The sequence below is a fragment of the Grampus griseus genome (assembly GCF_964374135.1).
Source record: "Grampus griseus genome assembly, chromosome: 1".
Classification (NCBI taxonomy): Eukaryota; Metazoa; Chordata; class Mammalia; order Artiodactyla; family Delphinidae; genus Grampus; species Grampus griseus.
Genome location: NC_139017.1, coordinates 138,863,738 through 138,886,886, shown reverse-complemented (window position 1 = coordinate 138,886,886; position 23,149 = coordinate 138,863,738). Strand labels below are relative to the sequence as shown.

General features: G+C 48.1%; 1 pseudogene across 1 annotated transcript in view; it reads right to left on the bottom strand.

Annotated features, from left to right (window-relative positions):
• Window positions 1-321: 321 nt before the first annotated feature.
• LOC309830712 (solute carrier family 25 member 3-like) overlaps window positions 322-23,149 on the bottom strand; it is a 95,732-nt pseudogene continuing 72,904 nt past the window's right edge. The window contains exon 3 of the transcript in view: window positions 322-473. The product of the transcript in view is annotated as a solute carrier family 25 member 3-like (transcript). The remainder of the gene's footprint in view (window positions 474-23,149) is intronic.

Below are 23,149 nucleotides of genomic sequence, written 5' to 3'. Positions count from 1 at the left end.
AGCCAGGCGAGGCCCCTACCCCCAGAGGTGGCAGACAGCCCAAGGGAAGTAGCACAGGCTGCCTGGAGGAGGTGACATGCTGATAGGTGGCTGAGGGAGGCCTAGGAGTGAACCTGGACAGGAGGGGAGATGATGTTCCCGGGTGCGCAGGCCTGGCATGTGCACACAGAGCAGGGATGGTAGTGGACAGGGATTGGGGTGCCAGGATTCGTGTGATCAGGGAGAAGCTGGGGGAGCAGGAATGAACCTCTGCACCCCTCCAAGACTCCGACCCGGATGTTACACGTCTGTGTAGCTGGTTAACATGCCTATGTTGCATTCTCATGTGAGAATTCCCACGGCCAAGGATGTGAGGCAGGTGGCTTGGGCCTGGCTCACAAACTTGATCCATTCATTCTCATTCAGTGTTCTGTTGGGCCAGGCAGAGGGGCAGACAATCAGGGGGAACTGCAGGGGCGACAGGGTAGTCCTTTCTGTGATGGAGAAGGGCAGAGACTGTGGGACCCCACAGAAGGGACGCCTCATCCCTGCTAATAGGGGACGCACACCCAGGGCTGCTGTCTGCTTCTGCTGGCATGAATAAGACCTCTCCCCTGGAAGGTCTCTGCCCCATCTCATCCATGCCAGGGTACAGGTGACTAGATTTTAGCTACCTGCTGGTAAGCAAGGCCCAACCAGCCCAGCCTTTTTGGACAATGAGTTTTGAGGGCACTGGCCACTAAAAGACAGACTGGGAGGTGGCTAGGCCCAGTGTAGGTCCACCCTCCCCTCCTCTCTTGCTGCCTCACATCCATGGCAGAGGGGCAGAAGAAGGGGCTTCAGGAGCTGTTAGTCTCAGGCCTGGAAGCCACTCTGTCTCATCAGCAGTCCTGTTACTGAGCCTTGTTTCTTCCCACAGAGGGCAGCCCCTTAGCAATTCGGTCATCCAACAAGCACATCCCAGCTCTGCTCTGTGCCAACCCTGGGCCTAGGAGTGCCAAGGTGAATCAGACATGGTACCAGCTTGATTGGTGGGGAGACAGACTGTCAACGGACAGACAGTGAAATGCAAGCATGCTTTCAACAAAAACTTCTGGAGCACCTCCTATGTGCCAGGAATTGCCCAGGGATACAGTGTAGAAATAGATGACGTCCCTCTTTGCTCTCCTACATCTTACATCTTAGTTGGGAGAGACAGACACAAAAGCAAGAAAACAAACGAACAAGAAATGATAATAATTTCAGATCATCATAACTGCTATGGAAAAAATAAAGTAGGGTGATGTGAGAGTGATGGGAGGTAACTTTAGAGAGGTGATCAGGGAAGGCCTCTCTGAGGAGGTGACATTTCGCTGAATGGCAAGAAGGAGCCTGTTGTGGACTGAATGTTTGTGTCCTCCCAGAATTCATATGTTAAAACCTAATCCCAAATGTGAGGGTATTTGAAAGTGGGGTCTTTGGGAGTCAATTAGGACATAAATGGGATTAGTGCCCTTATAAAACAGTCCCCAGAAAGATCTCTGGCCCCTTCTACCATGTGAGGACACATCGAGAAGAGAGTCATCTATGAAACAGGAAGTGGGCTCTCACCAGACACAAACTCTGCTGGCATCTTGATCTTTCAGTGCCTTGATCTTGGACTTCTCAGGCTCCCAACAAATTTCTGTTGTTTTTAAGCCACCCAATCTATGATATTTTGTTATGGCAGCCCATGTGGACTAAGACGGAGCCCAACCATAGGAAGATTGGCTGTAAGGGCATTCCTGGCAAAGGGACCAGCAGGACAGAAGCCTTGAGGTGGGCTGGAGCTCGGTGAGGAGAAGTTGGGTGACCAGGCGAGGTCAGAGTCAGCAATGTTCTGATCACATGAGGGTTTTGTAGGCCCCAGCAGGAGGTTTGGATTTTGTTCCAAGTACAACGATGGCCACTGTGACAGCAGGATGCCTGGGACTCTGGAGCCCTTCCTGCAGCCAAGACTGACTGCTTCATCTCAGCCCCTCCTTCACTCTGTGGTCTCAAGGAAAGTCAGTTCCCACCTCTGAGCTTCAGTTTCTCTTCTGCAAAATAGAGATGGAGAATTTCAAAGGTCTATTCTAGTTTTAAGATTGTGTAGATTAAAGTTCGGAGGCAGCAGGGTAAAGAGATTAAGAGCATGGGCTCTGGCTTAGACTACCTGAGTTTAAGTCTGTTCCTTCCCTTCCTAGCTACATGACCTTGGACAACTCACTTAACCTCTGTGGCTCAGTTTTTTTATCTGTAAAATGGGAATGGTGACAGTACCTCACAAGGTTGTGAGGATTACATTAGAGGACATGCACAGCATGCACTGTACTGCAGGTGCATAATAGCTATTAGTTATGTTACTGTTATTCAAACATAATTCCCTGTCAAAAACCCCCGATAACCTCCTAACACTCAGAGAATAAAGACTGAGCCTTCCTTCACCTCCCCTCCAAGAGGGTCTTTGCTCATACTGTCCGACACACATCCAGCTGCCAAAGGGGGCAACTCCTTGTCTCTCGAAAACCCCCTCATTGGAGGTTCTCCAGGCTCCTCTCAGCCCCCACCCAATCTGGACCACTTCTCTCTCTCCCTAGTCAGCCTGTGACCTTCCTGAGGACAGGAACCAGCTCTCCTGCATTTCTGGGTTCCTACAGGGCACGTTTGATCAACGTTTGTTTGTTGTTGCCTTTACCATGGTTTCTGTATGCCTAGGAGGATTATGTCTTATTCATCCCTATTTTCAGAGGATAGATACAAGGCGTGGCATATAACAGGCATTAGATAAATGATGTTTAAATTCTTGAAAAGGTTAAAAGGAAAACCATATCAAGTAATAATAATAGCTGATACTTATTGTACACTTGCTGGAGGTGGGGAGGGGGTCAAGCGCCATCTAGGTGTTTTAAACGCTTTAACCCGTTTAGTCCTTACAACATCTCCATGAGGCAGGTTTTATGTTGATTCCATTTTACAGATGAGCAAACTAAGGGGTGGGGAGGTCATACAGCTAGTAAATGGCAGGCCTAGCATTTGAACCCAGAGGGCAGAAATAGGAATTTTTCAGGGCACCTAAGTTGGTTAATCTAGTGAAGGGCAAATGAAGAAAGCTTTGACACACCCCATACACCAAATGGACACTGAGGTCCTTGTACAACTTGTTCCCAAGTGACTTCTTGTCCTCACCTGTCCTCGCTCTCCATCCTGGGCTGACTCAAGCATATAGGCCTTGCCCAGTCCTGGGTTTCCAAAGAAAATCCTCAAGCCCAACCCCAAGTGCAATGAATTCCCCACGAGACAGAAACATGTGACATTCCAGCTGCTGTCAGCATGTCACCCTGCCCATCCCAAGTCTCTGTGTCCTGCTTTAAGAGCCACCAGAGGCCAGTGGCCCACCCCTTGCACATTCTACTCCCTCACCCTGTCCTCCACGAGAGCCTCAGGCCTCAGGCCTCTGCCAGGCTGTATCCTCTGCTGAGAACAGCCTTGCGCTGGCTGACGTCTGTGCATCCTTTGGGCCTCAGCTCACATTCCTCCTCCTCTGGGAAGTTTTCAGGCCTCCTCTAGAGAGGTCCTCCCTACCCCTCTGGCCTCCCACAACACGCCATGTCCCAATCTCTCTGATCGCACTGGGCTATCATTGTTGTATCCTCCATCCAATAAGGAGCTGCTCAAGTCAGAAACTGGGTCATCCTGGTCCCTTCTGTGTGCCCAGTGATAATTTGTTAAAGGGTAGTGTGACCATATGAATTCTCTCCAGGGCCAGGGCCAGAGAGCCTTCTGCATATATACCTCCCCCAGCCTGCTCTGACTGGCCTTGCACCAGGCAAGGGGCACAGATGAGCAAGACTCCATCCCTGCCCTTGAGGATCTCTGGTCTGGGGGCAGACAGTGTCAGTGCAGGGTAATAAGAGCCCCAGAGAGGGGCTGCCCACAGGCATCACACCCCCACCCCGAGGTATCCAAGGCTGCGTCAACCACGCAGCCAGGGACAGAGACCAGTGGCCCCAAGCTGATCACAGCTGAGCTGCAAGGGCAGCAGAGCTCTCCCACTGTCCACTATCATCACTTTACAGAAGTCTAGCCTAAGTCTGTTATGCTGTACTGGGAACCAATTGCCAATTTCTCTTTGCCACTGTCCCTGTGTTTCCCTCTCTCTCTCTCTCTTTCCCAGCAGTGTCTTCATTCCTGTAAAAGGGATTCTAATTTATTACATGAACTTTATACAGATCCAAACCGCCATGGTTTAAATCACTTGTTAACTGTGTGATCTGGGACAAGTTACTTGAACTCTCTGTGCCTCAATTTCCTCATCTATAAAATGGGGATGACAATGTTACCTACGAGTATTAATTACCTATTGCTGCATAACAAAATACCCCAAATTCAAAACAACAACAAATATTTATTATCCCCCACATTGTCTGTGAGTTAGGAATTTGGGAGCAACTTCGTTGGGTCACGATGCTGGCCAGGCTATAGTCTTCTGAAGGTTTAACTGCAGCTGGAGGGTTTGAGTTGGCTCACTCACATGGCTGGCACGTTCATATTGGCTGTTGGCAGGATGACTCAGTTTTTCACCACACAGATTTCTCCACAGGACTGCTTGAGTGTCCTTATGACATGGCAGCCAGCTTTCCCCATCCAAGAGGGGGAGAGAAAAAGCAAGGAGGAAGTCACAGTGTCTTTTGTGACCTAACTAGGGAGGTCACACTCCGTCATTTTGGCAATATCCTATTGGTTTCACAGGTCAGCCCTATTCCATGTGGGAAGGACTATATAGGAGAGCAATAGCCAGGAGGCAAAAATCACTGTGGGCCATCTCAGAGACTGGCTGCCACACTATCTCATAGGGTTGGTGAGGATGAAATATGTGAATATAAGTAAAGTATTTAGAAGAGTTTTCTGTACACAGTATACCTTGTATATGTGTTTGCTATTATAATTGTTGCTGCTTTTTCTGGTACACAGTAAACACTTCCTAAGGACTATCTACAATTATCGTGAACATTACTGCTATTAGCTGCAGAACCTCATACAGAGGAATGCACCCGGGAACTGAGAGGATGAAGGCGTTTCAGGGTTTCAGAGCTGACCAGAGCAGAGCAAGACAGACCCAGTGTTGGTTTCCTGCCTCCTGGCCATGTGCTCTCAGGGGAGTCACATCTGTCTCCTTCACTGCCTTACTAGAGGACACTGGGCAAGTCCTTTTTCCTCTCTGGGCTGGGCTCCCCATCCCTAACATGAGGGTTGGACTAGGTCAGTATTTCCCATGACCAGTCAGTCATTCTTATCGCCGGGGAATGACTTTCTCCATTTCCCCTTAGCTGCTCTACTGTCATCCTAGTATTTCCCTTTAAATCCTTTCACTTAATAAACTTCGCTTCGTCCTAAGCAATAATCTCCGTGAAATCACAGGTTTGATATGCTAATCATATTCTCCAATACACATTAAAATAAATGTGTGCTCATTCAAATAAACAATGCTCCTCCGTCCATCCAGATGTGTCTCGCTTCTCTCAGGGCCGCCAGCTCTGCGTCCCCCATTTAATCTGGGAAAAAGGATAGAGGGCAGATGCCCTGGCCACTCTGCCTGTGACAACAGGCTCCTCAAGGTGACTCAGAGGTCGTCAGGCCCTGGATACCCATCTCCTGAGTCACAGGGCCTTCTAGGGGAGGCTCAGCAATGTTCTGTTTGCTTTTGTTTTGGTTGAGTTTTTATTTTATTTTTTCTTATCAGAGTTTTACTTCACATAGTTTAAAGAATCAACTCGTTCTGTACACTTTGTTATGAGAACCTTAGGTCGTTCACTCCCCACCTCCATCTCCTTCTCCCCAGATGCAAACACTTTCAAATCTTTTAGCTGATTCTTTTGGTATTTACCTCCCTATAGTTAAATAACACACATTTCTATTTCTTTTTTTTATTTTATAAATTTATTTCTTTTATTTCTTTTATTTTTGGCTGCGTTGGGTGTTGGTTGCTGCACGCGGGCTTTCTCTAGTTGTGGTGAGCAGGCGCTACACTTTCGTTGCGGTGCACAGGCTTCTCATTGCAGTAGCTTCTCTCGTTGCAGAGCACGGGCTCTAGGCATGTGGGCTTCAGTAGTTGTGGCACGTGGGCTCAGTAGTTGTGGTGCACGGGCTTAGTTGCTCCGTGGCATGTGGGATCTTCCGGACCAGGGCTCGAACCCGTGTCCCCTGCATTGCCAGACAGATTCTTAACCACTGTGCCACCAGGGAAGTCCCACATTTCTATTTCTTGATCTTTCGGTTTCAGGCACTATCTTTTGACTTCCCACCATGAAGACAATGATTTAGCTCTCTCACCACCACCCCCCTGCACCCCCAGACACCTACACACACGGACTCTCACACACTCACTCTCTGAGTCAACCGTCACCCATCCTTCCAATATGGTTGTGATTCTTTGATTTTAAAATTTTTAAAATTATTTTTAGTTGTGGAAAGATATGCATAACATAAAATTTACCTAACATTTTTAAGTGTACAATTCAGTGGCATTAAGTACATTCACATTGTTGCATAACCATCACCACCACCCATCTCCAGAACTGTCATCTTGCAACGGCAACTCTGTACTCATTAAGTAACTCCCCATTCTCCTTTGTCCCCAGCCACTGGCAACCACGTTCTAACTTCTGTCTCTATGAATTTGACTACTCTAGGTACCTCATGTAAGTGAAATTGTACAGTATTTGCCCTTTTATGATTGGTTTATTTCACTGGCATAATGTCCTCAATGCTCATCCATGTTGTAGCGTATTGCAGAATTTTCTTCCTTTTAAGGATGAATAATATTCCATTATATGTATATTCCACATTGTGTTTATCCATTCATCTGTCAATGGACACATATGTTGCTTCCACCTCTTGGCTATTGTGAATAATACTGCTATGAACATGGGTGTACAAATATCTCTTCAAGTCTCTGCTTTCAGTTCTTTGGGGTAATATACCCAGAAGTGGAATTGCTGGATCATACAGTAATTCCATTTTTATTTTTTGAGGAATTGCCATACTATTTTCCATAGTAGTTGAGCCATTTTACATTTTACCAACGGTGCACAAGGGGTCACATCTTTGTCAACACTTGTTATTTTCTGTTTTTTTTGTTTTTTATAGTAGCTATCCTGACAGGTATGAGGTGGTATCTCACTGTGGTGTGTTTTTTTTTTGGCCGCACTGCCAACATGCGGGATCTTCCCCAACCAGGTATTGAACCCATACGCCTGCAGTAGAAGTGCCGAGTATTAACCGCTGGACCGCCAGGGAAGTCTCCTCGTTGTGGTTTTGATTTGCATTTCCTTGATAGTGATATTGCACATCATTTCATGTGCTTCTTGGCCATTTGTATATCTTCTTAGGAGAAATGTCTGTTCTAGTCCTTTGCCCATTTTTAAATTAAGTTTTCTGTTTGTTGTTGTTGGGTTGTAGGAGTTCTTTATGTATTCTGGATGTTAATCCCTTACTGGATACATGACTTACAAATATTTTCTTCCATCCTGTGGGTAGCCTGTTCACTCTGTCGATTGTGCCTTTTGATACGCAGTTTTTATTTTTTATTTATGTTGTCCAGTTTATCTATTGTTTCTTTTGTTGCCTGAGCTTTAGTGTCATATATTGAAAGGATTTTTATGTGATCATAACAAAATAAATGCTATTCACAGTGTGCCATGATTAGCATCTTTTCCTGCATAACTGTGTTTTTCCTGGAGTTAGTAATGGATATTTATTTATTTATCATTTTATTTTTTGCTTCATTTCTAAGTATTCATCCCTTATCCCCAAACTCTCCCTCATTTGTGTAAACTCCTATTAATACAATCACCCATATTAGTACTCTACCAATTTACTTGACTGGGAAGTTGCTGCAGATTTCTGACTCTCCATCCTGGACTGGTTGATAGCAAGACCAGCTGCTCAGCTCTCCTTGTGGGCTTTCCCTTCCCCATCATCTGGAGGCTTCTCTGCACTTTTCTCCTGTGTTGAATCTCCTGCTTCTGACATCCCGTGTCTTCCTCACGACCTTATTTGGGGCAACATCTGCTCATAGCTTTTTTTTTTTTTTTTTGTAATGCAGTCCACTGGTTAAGACTCCATGCTCCCACTGCAGGGGGTGTGGGTTCGATCCTTGCTCAGGGAACTAAGATTCCACAAGCTGCACCACATTGTCAAAAAAAAAGGATAAAATGAAGTATAGTTGACTTACAATATTGTGTTAGTTTCAGGTGTACAGAAAAGTGACTCAGTTATATATATATATGTATATTTTTCAGATTATTTTCCATTACAGGTTACAATAAAATATTGAACATAGTCCCCTATGCTATACAGTCAATCCTTGTTGCTTATCTATTTTATGTATAATAGTTTGTCAATCTCATATACCTAATTTATCCCTTTTCCCTTTGGTAATCTCAGGACATGGAAACAACCCAAGTGCCCATCAATAGACAATTGGTTTGAGAAGACTATATATAATGGAATATTACTCAGCCATAAAAAAGAATGAAATAATGCCATTTGCAGCAACATGGCTGGACCTAGAGATTATCATATTAAGTTAAGTAAGTCAGACAGAGGAAGACAAATATCATATGATATCACTTATATGTGGAATCTAAAATATGATACAAATGAACTTATTTACAAAGCAAACAGACTCACAGACATAAAAACAAACTTATGTTCACAGCTTTCTGAGAGGAGGTATCTGAGGTAAACTTTTTGAGACCTTGCATTTCTAAAAGTGCCTCTCATTTAATTGGTGGTTTGATGAGATATAGATTTCTAAGCTGGAAATAATTTTCCTTCTGAATCTTGAAGGCTTGCTCCATTGTCTTCTAGTTCCTGTTGAAAAGTCCAATGCCATTTTGTTTCCTGTTTACAGAACCCTGTTCTTTCTCCCTGGAAGTGTTTAGGCACCTGTGTCCTCAGTGTGTCTTTGAGTAAATCTGTTTCCATTCACTGTGCTGGGTGCCCAGTGGGTCCTCTTATTCTGGAAACTCATCTTCAGTTTGGAGAAAATTTTCTAGAGCTACCTCTATAACAGAACGATTTCCTCGCCTCCATTTTCTCTGTTTTTTACTTTCTGGATCTCCTTAATTATTCCAATATTGGCCCTCCTGAACTGGTCTTCTACATTTCTTATATATATATTTTCACCTCTTTTTTTTTTTTCTATCTAGAACATTTTTTCAACCTTCTACAGAGATTTTTATTTTTCCTCTGATCATATTTTCAAGAGCTCTTTGCTTTTTCAATGTCTATTCCTTTTTTATTGTACCTTGTTCTTTTTTCATGATGCAATATTTTCTCGTATTTCTTTCAGGATGTTAATAGTGTTTTGTTGTTGTTTTCTGTGAGTATTTATCACCATGTATAGTCTCTGCTTCCTCCAAGTTAATTTTTTTCTCATTGTCTAAAAGACTAGCCACAGATTGGGAGAATACATTACAGTACAAATAATGAACAAAGCATTCTACCCAGAATACATAAAGAACTCTTACAAACCAATGCTAAGAAGACAAATAACTCAAAAAAATAGCAAAAGATATGAACAAGCATTCACAGCAGAGGCAATATGAATGGAAAATAAACCTGAAGAAAAGATGCTCAACCTTATAGTAATCAGGAAAAAGCAAATTTATACCACAATGAGATTTTCCACACAAAATGAATCTGACAGTGACAAGTATTGGTGAGGATGTGAAGCAACAGAATTTTCCTATGCTCCTAATGCAGTGAAAATTACTGCAACCACTTTGAACTTGTGATTTCATTACTAAGTGTAAACCCTAGAGAAACTCATGCATACAAGCATCAGGAGACCCATACAAAAATGTTCATAGTAGTGCCATTTATAATGGCAAAAACCTGGAAACTAAGCTAATGTCCTTAGAAGGAAAATGAATTAATAAATTATGCCATCTCCGTATAATGAAATCCTATACAGCAGTGGAAATGAATCAAATATAGCTGCAGACAACTATGTGAGGAAATCTTAGAAACAACGCTGAGGGAGAACAGCTTGTTGCAGAAGACTTCATAGGACAAAATCCAACCTTTAGAGGGCTCAAAAACAAGCAAAAATAAAGTATATTGTTTAGGTTTTCATACATATGTGATACAAGCTTAACTGAGGAAATGATTCAACAAAATTCAAGATAATGGTTACTTCTGTAGGGGAGGCAGGGAAATGGGATAAGGAAGAAGCCCATAGCATAAGTCATCTCTCACGTTTAAGTTGGGTTCAAAGGTGTTCATTATTATGCTTTATACCCAGGGTGGCCATACATCCGGGGTTTCCAGAACAGTCCTGATTGATACCTGTTGTCCCACATAATTATTCACTGCAATCCCTTTCTTTCTCAGAAAGTTCTGGTTTGGATAATAAAGCATATGACTAGTCTGTTTATTTCTTATAAAAATGCAACACACGTCTATTTTATATATACCTATTATTAGATAATACGTGTAATTTTTAATGCCAGGGCCACAGCCTGGCCACGGTCTAAAGGGATGTTTGTGGTTTGGCCCTGGCATCCTTCTGAATCAGTCTGGGTATCTGTCCCCAAGAACTCAAATGACACCCTCCAGCCACTCTAGTCTCCCTATGCCCTAGTCCTCACACCCTCCCCCCACCCTGGGTCTTACCCCTGACTCCTCTCCACCTGTCACTCTGTGTGAGGCCATCCTCAGAGTTCCTGAGACCTCGCCTGCAACCCAAGGTCACTGATGTCCCCTCTGTGCCAGGCCCTGTGCTGGGCAATGTTGGGGTCCCAGCCCAGGTCCTGCCCTAGAGGAGCTGTTAAGGTTCAGACGGAGATGGAGACTGTGGCAACCCAGAGGATCAGAGGAGAGACACAGCCCTGGGCTACAGCACTGCAGAAAACATGGCCAAACCTGGAGACCCCAGGACGGCTGCCTGGAGCTGAGTGAGCTGGTGGGAAAGGTGGGGAGAGAGCTCCAGGCAGAGACAACATGGAGCGAGACATGGGGTGGGAAAGAGAAGGCAGTTCACACAGTTCAGTCTAAGTAGAGCACAGGGCACAGGACAAGACAGTGCAGCAGCAGGAAGCAAGACTGGAAAGGGCACCTCCTGGGGCCTTGAATGCCAAGCCTCAGATCTGGGGCTCTATCCTGAGGGCAGCGGGGAGGCTCTGAAAGAATTAAAGTGAGGTGAGGAAAACTATGAAGTCGGGAAGAGTGGTATCAAATGAGCTTAAGAAGGAAACTGGGGAGAGAGAGTCAGAGAGACAGAAGGGGACAAAGCAACAGAGACATTTTACTATTCGGCTAAATCTTGGAAGCCCACTCCCTGGACAGCCTCCCCTCCTCCGTCCTGCATCCGCCACCCAGACACCGATGCTACACATGCTAAGAGATCTGAATAGCCCAGAGGTCTTGTGTCCAGGCACTGCTGTAGGACTTCCTGGGTTCAAATCCCAGCATTGCCCACATCCTACCTGTGTAACCTTGGACAAGAGGCTCAGTCTCTCGGTGCCTCCAGTTTCCTACTCTGTAAAAGGAGGATGAGGAATGTACCTGCCTGAGTGAGGCTTCATTGAATCATTAAGGGCCAGGAACATAGTAACCTCTTAATGAGCCATCACCTGTGATTAGGTCAGATACCACCCCCTCCTCCAAGACAGAGAAGATACAGCTGAGAAGAGAGACGGTCTCTCTGCAGAGCCTTGCCTTGTGGCCCAGGGCCCCACACAGGGCTGGAAGTGTCCCCCAGCTGAATGAATGAAATTTCATGCCTTCTTGAAGTCTCTTTCCCCTGACCTTGCCTGTGGTGGGTGTGGTGGGTGGGATGAGCATAATGACAAACCGTCAGTGCATTCCCTGAAGCAAATCTCCCCCCTTTACAGTTTACAGTTGCTCACTGATCTTAACAGCAGCCCTGTAGGTGAAGCATCTTTGCCTCTACTTTATAGGTGAGGACACCGAGGCTCAGAAAAGTGTGAAGCTTGCCCAAGGCCACATAGTCAGGGTATATGACCAAGTTCAAGCCACCTGACTTCCACTGCCCACAGCTGTCTAAATACAGAATGTCCGGACATCAGAACTGGGAGACCTGAGAGAGGACACTTTGGATGTGGGATTTTAGTCACGGAGTTCTTTCTTCAATAACAATCTTTGTGCAACCTCAAGATATAAAATCCATCCAAGAGGAATATATTAGCCATGCTAGTCTGGGTTCTGCTGAGATGACAAATAAACCCTGAAATCTCAGTGGGGTAACACAATAAAAGTTTGTTTCTCACTCACACAAATACAATGTGGGTTAGTGGCTCTCCTGAGCATCTCTCCTCCACATGATTACTCAGGGATCCAAGTTGCTTCCATCTTAGTGTCCCTATCTATGATGTAAGTTCAATACATTGTCACTATGAGAAGCAAACAAAAGAGCAAAGAGTGTCACATTAGGGGATTTAAAACTGGGCCTGGAAACAACGTACATCACTTCTGCTCACACTCTTTCCAAAGAACCCAGTGACTGGCCTTTGTCACCTTGGCAAGTTAGGTGAGAAATGCAGTCTTCCTGTGGGCCCAGGAAGAAGAAATAAGACTGGCGAGCCTGTAGTCACACTGAGTGCTCCTGCTGAAGGGTGGAGAGGAATCCTAGAGCCCCAAAGCTGGCAGTCCTCCACCCAGGCCCCCTCCCCAAGTGGGGTACATAGTTTGAAAATCTCTGCTGGAATCCAGCAGTTGGGGAGGCCCAGGCCTAGAGCAGCTTCATGCTTCCTCTAGATCTGAGCTCGGTCTTCTCCTGGCTGTCTTGCCTAATTTTTAAAGGCAATCAGCCTGGCATGGAGGTTTCTTAGCTATAAGCTTTTCCTGTGGTAATTTCTGAAACCCTTGGTGCCAGATCCAGCCATTCCCTTGCAGTGCCCACAATAAACTGAGATACTCAACCCCTTTGGGTCAGGGGCTTCAGGAGCCTGGGGTCCCATAGGAATCTTCCAGGGATGCTGCCTCTACCTGGTAACTGGGTCACAGCCTGTTAGGACCCAGAAATGAGGCTGGGAGCACAGGTAACAGCAGCCACTGCTGTTCCACCAAAGTCTATGGCTTTCAGGCCTGGAGTCCCTCTCCTGATTTGTCAAGGAGTTGACCTCCCAGAGGCAGAAAGTCCAGGCTGCACCACAGCAAAGTTTACCTCATTGCCTCCCCAGACCCCAGAAAAGACTCCACCTCACCCTGGGGTCTCCCTGCTCCTGCTGCTTCCCCCAGGAGTAGGTGAGGGTGACCCAGTGCTGTTCTGGGAGCCCAGGGACCAGGAGCTCCCTTGGGAAGGCTGGTCCATTTCTGCCCCACCACCCCCTGGATGTGTTACTTTGGGGAAGTCCCTTGACCTCTCTGAGCCTCCATTTCCACTCCTTTAAAATGTGCAGAATAATCCTACATGTCAGGTGTCAAGAGGATCCCTCCAGATGGTGTCAGTGCTGTCAGGGTAGACACCAGCCTGAGCCCTGTGAGGCCACTGGGGTGGTGTTCTCCCAGTCTGGCCCTGTGCTCAGCGAATGCTGGTAAAAGCTGGTTCCATTATTTAAGGACTAGGCTGCCAAGGGCGCCTAGAGGAAAAGCTTAGGCCTGGCCTGAGGGCAGGGGCTTGCTGGTCTGAAAGCACAAGTGGCAAGTAGGAAACAGGAGCCAGGAATCAGCCCAAGAGCCCCCCTCCTGCACAGGACCCTCCACCCAGGAGCCCAATAGACACATCGTTTATCTTCCCCTCCGGGCGCAAGCTCCAGTGGGACGTGGTAGCCTGGTTTCCCAGGCCCTGCTACCCAGGCTCCAACTGTCTCTGAGGAGACATCCTCCCAGCCTCAGGCCAGCCTACCCAGGGAATGACTCCGGAATGTACGCAGTTCGGCATCCCCACGCGTGATCCCATTGGTGGGTGTTGTTGCATGTTTCTGCATGATTGAACATCTATGTGTGTTCAAGAGTGTAGAAGCTTGACTATTTCTGCAGTATGTGATTCTCTGTGGGTAGTTTGGCCCTGTGTGCTTGGATTGTGTGCTGTGAGTGTGTATGTGCATGTGTGTGTGTGTGTACATATGTAAAGTCACAGATGTTACCTTGATACTTGCTTGAGTGTAAGCACGTACATGCGTGTCTTGGTTAGAAGGTCATAGTGCATACATGGGCCTTTGGGTGTGGGATTGTACCCTGTGAGAAGAGAGTGGTATATTTCTATGTGCTTACATGTTTCTGAGTTTGTTGCTATGTGTGTAGAGGGCATTGTGTGCTTGAAATGACACATACACAATCACAATGGTGTGTGATGGGACATGAAAGGGACGATGGGGGCCGTAGGGTATCAGAGGAATGCGGGACAAACTCTGCTTACAGGGAAAAGGAGGTCTTTCCGAAGGGGTGTGAGAGAGCCTTCAGGCAGAAGGAGTAGTCCAAGCAAAGGCCCAGAAATTGGAAAGGGCATAATGAAACAGCGTCATAAGTGTCCTCACTTAGGAGGACCTGGAGGAGTGGGATACAGGACAGAAGAAAGTGGAGAGTATGCTCATGGCTCCCAGATTGTGGTGTCTGCTGTAGAGTTCCCCGTCTAGGCTCAGGGAACTGAGAGGGGGAGGTCCAGGTGAGGATAGAGAACAGGAGGCAAACACCTCATCCTTCCCTGCATCAGCTGGGCCAGCCCTGTCTTGGGTTTCTAGGGAGATGGGTGGTGCGACTCCTACATTGTTCTCAGGCTGTTGATTCTTTGTCCTGGTGGTTATGGCCTGTGTACCCGACTAGACCCTGGGGTGGGGCTGGAGTGATGGGGTTGGGGAGCAGTCTGGGGCAGGAATCCTTGGGGCCTGCATCCTCATTGCTGGCTCTGCAGCTGACAAACTGATGACGGAGCTGATGGGGAGAGCTCCTGTGGGTTTGGGGTTCAGCACACGCCTCATGCATGATGCTCTATGTTCACAGCATAGTGGGTGAAAGCAAGGACTCTGGAGCTGGAAGGCTTGAATTCAAATTCTGATTCTACCACTCACTAGTTTGTGACCTTGGGCATGTTAACCTCTCTGTGCCTCAGTTTCTGGATCTATAACAGGGAGATGATAATAGGAGCACTGATGCCTGCTGATACTGTTGATGTGTGGGTGAAACCACTTAACATGTGTAAAATACTTAGAACAATCGTACCAATGTTTTCTTAGGTCAGTCTCCCAAGGCAATAGAAATAAAAACAAAAATAAACAAATGGGACCTAATCAAACTTACAAGCTTTTTCACAGTAAAGGAAACCATAAAAAAAAAACAAAACCCAAAAAACAAAAAGACAACCTATGGAATGGGAGAAAATATTTGCAAATGATGCAACAGACAAGGGCTTAATCTCCAAAATATACAAACAGCTTATACAACTCAACAACAAGAAAACAAACAACCCAGTCAAAGAATGGGCAGAAGACCTTAATAGGCATTTCTCCAAAGACATACAGATGGCTAGTAGGCACATGAGAAGATGCTCAACATCACTAATTATTAGAGAAATGGGAATCAAAACTACAATGAGGTACCACCTCACACCGGTCAGAATGGTCATCATTAAAAAGTCTACAAATAACAAATGCTGGAGAGGGTGTGGAGAAAAGGGAACCCTCTTGCACTGTTGGTAGGAATGAAACTTTGGTGCAGCCACTATGGAGAACAGTATGGAGGGTCCTCAGAATATTAAAAATAGAATTACCATATCATCCAACAGTCCCACTCCTGGGAATATATCCAGACAAAACTATAATTCAGAAAGATACATGCACCCTTATGTTCATAGCAGCACCATTCACAATAGCCAAAACATGGAAACAACCTAAATGTCCATCAACAGATGAATGGATAAAGAAGATGTGGTACATATATACAGTGGAATACTACTCAGCCATAAAAAAGAACAAAATAATGCCATTTGCAGCAACATGGATGCAACTAGAGATTATCATACTAACTGAAGTAAGTCAGAAAGAGAAAGACAAATACCATATGATATCACTTATACGTGGAATCTAAAATATGGCACAAATAAACCTATCTACAAAACAGAAACAGACTCACAGACACAGAGAAGGGACTTGTGGTTGCCAAGGGGGAGGGGGACAGGGAGAGGGACAAACTGGGAGTTTGGGGTTGGCCGATGCAAACTGTTACATTTAGAATGGATAAACAACAAGGTCCTAATGTATAGCATAGGGAACTATATTTAATATCCTGTGATAAACCATAATGGAAAAGAATATTTAAAAAAGAATGTAAAATATGTAGAATAGCCACTGGCACGGTAATTAAAGGCTATGGAAGCTTTAACTACTATTTTATTTTATTTTTTTATTTTTTGGTCCATGGGCCTCTCACTGTTGTGGCCTCTCCCGTTGCGGAGCACAGGCTCCGGACGTGCAGGCCCAGCGGCCATGGCTCACGGGCCCAGCCGCTCCGTGGCATGTGGGATCTTCCCAGACCGGGGCACGAACCCGTGTCCCCTGCATTGGCAGGCGACTCTCAACCACTGCACCACCAGGGAAGCCCTATTTTATTTTTTATTCTATGTTCTCACGATGACCAGATGAGGTACATATCACTTTCTTCATTTAAAGAACTCAGGCTTTGGACTCACCCGGACCTGACTCTGAATCTACTCCCAGCTGTGCAACTAGGGGAAAGACTGAGCTTCCATCCTCCCAGCCATGAAACGGGTCTGTCATCAGGAATACGTGGAAGGATGCATGCAAGGCTCTGAGCCCAGTGCCTGGCTCAAGGCAAACACTCTTTTTTTTTTTTTGCGGTACTCCGCCCTCTCACTGTTGTGGCCTCTCCCTTTGCAGAGCACAGGCTCCGGACGTGCAGGCTCAGCGGCCATGGCTCACGGGCCCAGCCGCTCCGTGGCATGTGGGATTCTCCCGGACCGGGGCACAAACCCGTGTCCTCTGCATCGGCAGGTGGACTCCCGACCACTGCGCCACCAGGGAAGCCCAAGGCAAACACTTTTGATGAGTCATAAAAGATGAGGAAAGGAGAATCAGAGGGTCACAGAGCCGGTAAGAGGCAGGGCTGGGAGGAGTGAAACCCAGGCACCTCCACCCTGCCAGGTTGCCTGTCCCCAGGCCTTGGTTCCCCCGTTTGGAGGGCGAGGAGCTGGGCCGAGAGGGTGGGTGGGTGGGTCAGCCGGAGGGAGGGCACTGGGTTCAGGCTGCAGGGCGGCAGCCTCCAGACACCAGCTGCAAACCTGGGAGGGGAGAGAGGAAGCCCAGAGTGCCAAAGCCAAGCCAGGGCTGGAATTATGTTGCTGAGGCTCCAGACCTCTGCTCTCCTGCCTCCCACCTTCTCTACCCAGAGACCCTCTCCTGGACCCAACCCCCTCAGGACCCGCTCCATAGCAGCGGTCCCTGCTGCAGGAAGTCACGCGTCTCCGCATCTGAGAATCCTCTCCAAGCCACTTGCCCTGTGACCTTGGGCAAGTCTCAACCCCTCCCAGCTCGGGGGGGCTCATCTGTCCACCACACGAGATCACTGCTGTGAAAGTACCTGGCTTGTGTGTCAATGGCCCGCACTTACTGAGCACCTGCTGTGTGCCAGGCTCTTTTCCAGGCACTTTACCTTCATTAATTCAGTTAATCCTCCCACCAACCCTGTAAGTGGCATACTATTCCCTGTTACCCTCTCCTCCCCAGGATGGAGAAGGTCCCACCTCACAGGGGCATGGTGAGGGACAAATGAGATAATGGAAGGAAATTTCCTTGGACAGAGCTAGGCACCTGGTAAGTGCTACCTACATATTGGTTATTGTTATTCCTGGGACTTCAAGGTTTATAAAATGCCAGGACCTCCTTGTGCTCCTCTGGGAAAGTGGGGGGCAGGGAGCAGGCATGATTATTATCATTTTTGCTGTGCTCATCTATTTATTCATTCATTCATCAATGCAGCACATATACAATGACCAGGCCTGGGCCAGGAGCTCCGGGGTTGCTAAGGCAAGAGGCTGGGGTTCCCAGCTTGACTCAGGGGTAGAAAACCCACCAGCTTCCAGGGGCTGCCTGGCCCGTGAGGACTGGAGAAAGTGACTTACTCTAGTGGGTTATTACCTGATGGGGGTGGGAACCCAGTGAGCCCAGATCTTCTGATTTTTCAATGAAACCTGAAAATCTAGATTTTTTTGTGTGAAATTTCCTGATCTTTTATGTTTTAAATGTTGGCAACCCATTTGATTCAAACAAACAAACAAACAAACAAACTACAGTACAGGCTGTGTCCTGCCCTTGGAATGTTTGAACCCTCTGGGAAATTGAGGCCCAGAGATGTGAGGGAACCTGCCCAAGGTCACACAGCTGGGGGGAGAGCTGGGATTCAGACCCAGGACTCTTGAGACTGCATCCCCTTCATCAGGTCTGGAACATGTAGAATTGGTGGAGTGGACTCAGGTCATTAGCCCTCCAGTGGGACTGGCCACCTGAGAGATGCCCCTGGGACTAAAAGAGAAGCTGCTTTAATGGATGGAACCCCAGGCAGCCCAACCCTCAAGCCATGTTAAGAGATAAAATGCTCTGGCCCCACCCACACTTCCAGCTTGCACACCTGTGCAGGCGCATGCAGAGTCCCCAAAGGCCGTACTGGGGACAGGGCCGGGAATCACAGCAATTCCAGCTTCCTGGTTCTTCTGAGAAGCTCCGACCAGCAGGCATGTGTCCAGCAGCTGGGACGATCATGGTGGCCAGGGCAGGGCTGGGCCCAGCGGACTAGACAGTGGCCAGAGCCCTTGGACACCACTGAACATGTTTGGTCCAATCCTCCAGGGGCATAACTGTGACTTGGGCCAGCCCCATTTCCTCTCTGGGCCTGTGTTGCAGGGTTGATGGTTCCAGGGCTATGTGATAGAGAGCAAGCAAAAGTGGCAGGTCCGTGGCTCTGCAGAGTATCAGGTCTAGCCTGAGGAAGGGGGCATTTTCTCCTGGGAAGGGGATCTGTGGGGGCCTGGGGCAGAGGCAAAGCTGTCCCTCAGCTCAGGCCTTCCTACCCCGTGAGGTGCCCAGCTAGAGGGGAACCCAGAAGACAGCTCGCCCTCCCCTCCCCTCCACGCAGACACCGCCAAGCATTCACTTGATCTCTAATTGCACATCTTAAGGCGGGCCACCTACCCCTCCCTAAGCAACCCTTCCATTGCTGGGCTGCCGTGTTGATCATAAATTCCTTTTCTGTGTGCCTTCTGCCTGACTTCCTTTCAGAAGGCAGCATCGTGGAGTAGAAAGAGCTCTGCCACTGTGTGATCCCCCAAATTACTTAGCTTCTCTGGGTCTCAGTTTCCCTATCTGTAAAATGGGGGTAATAGTACCCACCTTGCTGTCTGTAAGGATCAAATGCATATAGAGCATCCAACCCGTGCCTGGCACAGAGTAGGTGCTCAGTCAGTGACGGTTCCCTTCTCCCACAGGGTCGCACACCCGAAGCCTCAGGAGCCAGGTACGTGGCGTCAGCTGAGGTCCCCACACTGGTTTAATTTCCCTGTTCCACACACCGCATGGCCGACACCAGGTGGGCAATGCTGGCTGCAGTTTCCTGCCATTAACAGAAGCCACCGTGCATCCCTGGAGTCCCAAGAGGCAGGGCCAGACTGGGTCCCCTGGCTCCCTGCCCCTTGTGGGGCAGCCCTGCGGGGCGAGGCTAGCCAGACAGAGCCTGTCCCAGAGGATGCTCCCCACTGCCTGTCAGTCCCTGCCCAGCCCAGGCCTCCTGCTCGCCCTCCAGGTCCCACCATGACCCCCCCCCCCAGGTGCCCGCCCTCTCTCGCCTGACTACTTCCATGGCCTCCTCACTGTTCTCTCCACTCCCACTCCTCTCTGCCCCACAGTCCTCCCTCCCACCCAGCCAGAAGGGTCTTTCTAAACCCCGATGTGACACTGTTGCTCCCCCATCTAACGTCGTGCCGTAGCTCCCACCCCCCTCTAACCTTTGGCCTGGCATTCAAGACTCTTCTCAGTTTGGGCCTTACTACCTTTTCCCACCTCACCTCGAGACCACACTCTAGGAATCCTGCATTCGGTGGCACCTTCTTGCTTCCCACGCCCTTTCTCACCCCTGAGTCTCTGCATGTGCTGGGCATCCTTCCTTTCATTCATTCTTTGTTTAACTAATACTTGAGGCTACTGCACACGGGCACTGCTTGGGCACAGAAATATGAAAGCAAACAAAAACAACAAAGGCCCTCCCCTCAGAGAGCTTACATGCTAGTGCGAGAGCCAGAGAATTAACAAATCAGCAAATTTAAAGTGCATCAGATAAGGACCATGCTCAAAGGTTAAAGCAGAGAAAGGGGACTGGAAAGTTAAGGCAAGGAGGATGCTGGCATCTTACACAGGGTGGCCAAGGATGATCTTGCTGGGCCCAGCCCAGGACCTTCCCACCTTGGGAGAAGCTTATGTGCCTGGGAGTTAGGGGGCTGAATCTGAGCCATTCCAGCAGGGCTTCCTGGAGGAGGCATCCTGATGCTGACCTTGAAGCATGGGAGGTTAGTATACAGGGTGTGAGAATCCCAATAGGAGGGATTCCTGATGGAATCTGGGAGTTGATTCACTCCTAACCCATTGGATGCCAGGCGGGGGGCAGCCCTCACCCTAAAACTGGGCCTTGAACCTCGACTACTGGCCCAGGTACTTCACCCCCAGGAGCACCTCAACTCCCACCAGACCCTGTTCTCTGGATCAGGAACTGTGGGGCTGAGCCAGTCAGGGAGAGCACATCAGGCAGGAACACGGCCTGAGCAAATGCCTGGGGCCCAGACTCAGTGTGGCCTGTGGGGAGGGCAGGTGGACATGGTGGACAACGGGCTGGGCCTTCCAAGGGGCAACCGTGCCAGGTCCCCAGCCAAGGTGGCCAAGGAGCACAGTTTGTGGCCAAGTTGCCACAGCCCACTCTGACTTTATTTTATGAACTTAATTTGTCCCACACATCACGCCAACAGCTCAGAATCAGGCCGCCGCGGGAGCCACTTACCTTGCTCTTCTGCTACAATTCTGCCTGTGCTTAGGTAAAGTGGGCCCCGTGGTGCTTCTGTGCTGCTGATTTGTGCCCGGAGCCTCTGGGGATGGGGTGGTTCCGTTGCTATTTGCAGAAGGCCCCTGGGGCTTGGAAATCTGACCTAGTATAGTTTCTTATCCCTGGGCTCAGAGCAAACTCACTGTCCCCATTTTACAGGTATGGAAGGTAAGGCTCATGGTTACACAGTGATTCTGTGGCAGAGAACCCAGGCCTGCTGCGTCTCAGCTGGAGCACTTTCCATTGCCTCAACCAGTTCAGGATTTTGTCAACAAGTCTTCTCAGGTGAGAGGATGATGTTCCCATCTTTCCACCAGTAGGGAAGTGTGGGGGCAGTGCGGACCCCATGGACCCAGAGCCTGATGGGAAACTGGGCTCTTACTCAGAAATATGCGTAAATGGGAGTGAGAAGAAAGCAGAGGGTCCTTGCCCTCCCTGAGTCCCTGGCAGGCACGAACTCCCTCTCATTTCCTCGGGAAGTTACATTACTGTTTGAAATAAACATAAGTCTCAGCTTTGGGGAAAACATAAAAAATCGTATCTGTGGGAAAAACCTAGAAAGTAACTCTTCGTATGTGGTCATCTTTCAGGAATGTAGGGACTGAGATCCCCATCACTGAGGGCATGCACGCGGAGGCTGGATTTCCCCTAGTGACAGCAACAGCCCTAGAGTCTGAATCTGAACCCCAGGCCACTGATTCATTCATTCATCTGCTCATTCAACCCTCATTTATTTAGCACATGCTAGTGTCAGTCTCTGTGCCAGGCATGGGAGTGTAGTGCTGAGTAAAGAGAGCTGTGTCCCTGCCCTTATGGAGCTGACAGACTAGTGTAGAAAACAGTGTCGTGGTCTGAAGTGTTTGTCTGAAGAAAAATTAAGCAGGTTGAGCGGGGTGGGGGAACTGTAGCTAGGTGGTTAGCAAGGCCTCTCTGAGAGGGACATCTGAGCAGACACCCACTTAAAGGGAGGGAGGGTGCCTCCAAATACACAGGAAGAGTACAGGGAACAGCCAGTGCAAAGCCATGACTGCACTGTCCTACTTCCCTTCCCAGCCTAGGTGGAAGACCCCCAGGATGCCTCTGCCTTCCCCATCTAGACCCCACAGAATCTCCCTACACAGCTCCCAGCCCTGCCACCAGAGGGAACTGGTGAGTTTAGGTGGCATCCTTGCTGAAAACAACCATGGAGGTCCACGGAGATCCATCCCACATTAGGGACTGATTTCCCCAGTGTGTGGCGGTCATATCAGGAGGATGCACAGGGGGATTTTAGGAGGTACATGGCCAAATATCTTCTTTTCACAGTAATGTATTTATTTTCAAGTGTATTTAGAAAAAAATAACAAGCACATCAAACCTGGTATTATTGCCAAGGACACATGAAGAAAGGCTTTATTTCAATTCAAAATAGAAGAATACATACAGGTAGAGAGAGACTGTTAGCGGTGGTTGAATTTTGGATAAGGATATAGGGTGTTCATTTTCTAGTCTTTCACCTCTTCTATGTAATAGAGGAATTTCAGAGTACAAAGTTGGTTGGGGGAGAATAAAACTGAGGAGTGGTGGATGTCACTGTGCAATGCTGAGCAAGGGCAGGTCTGAAAGGGCAGCTCTGTTACACAGAGCTCCACGTGTTTGAGAGCGCACGGCTGCAGATCGAAGAATGGACAGGCGGGAGAGAACAGAGGTGACTTCGGTGCTGCTGCCGTGGTCCAGGGAGGCTGCAGTGGGATGGGGGAAATGCCTGTTTTCTCTGCTCTCAGTAATAGAGCACAGCCATATGCAGACTTGGGAGCCTGACTACCCCCGTGTGGCTCTGGCCTGTGGCCTTGAACAAGTTCCTTAACCTGCTTCAGTGTCTCCCTCTAAAAATCGAGGTAATAATAGTACCTGGTACCTCATCAGGTTATTCTGAGGCTCTGACAAGTTAATAGATGTAAGGCATCGGAACAGTGCCCCACCAGAGGCAGGACTCCATAAACGCTGGCTGTGCTATAGCTGGTCCATTCCTCAGAGGACTCTTGGCAGGGCACTGACGTGGGTCATGGTGGAAAACAGCCTGGTGCCCGGTGATGGCCCTGCACTGGGGAGCGCTTCATGACACACACGC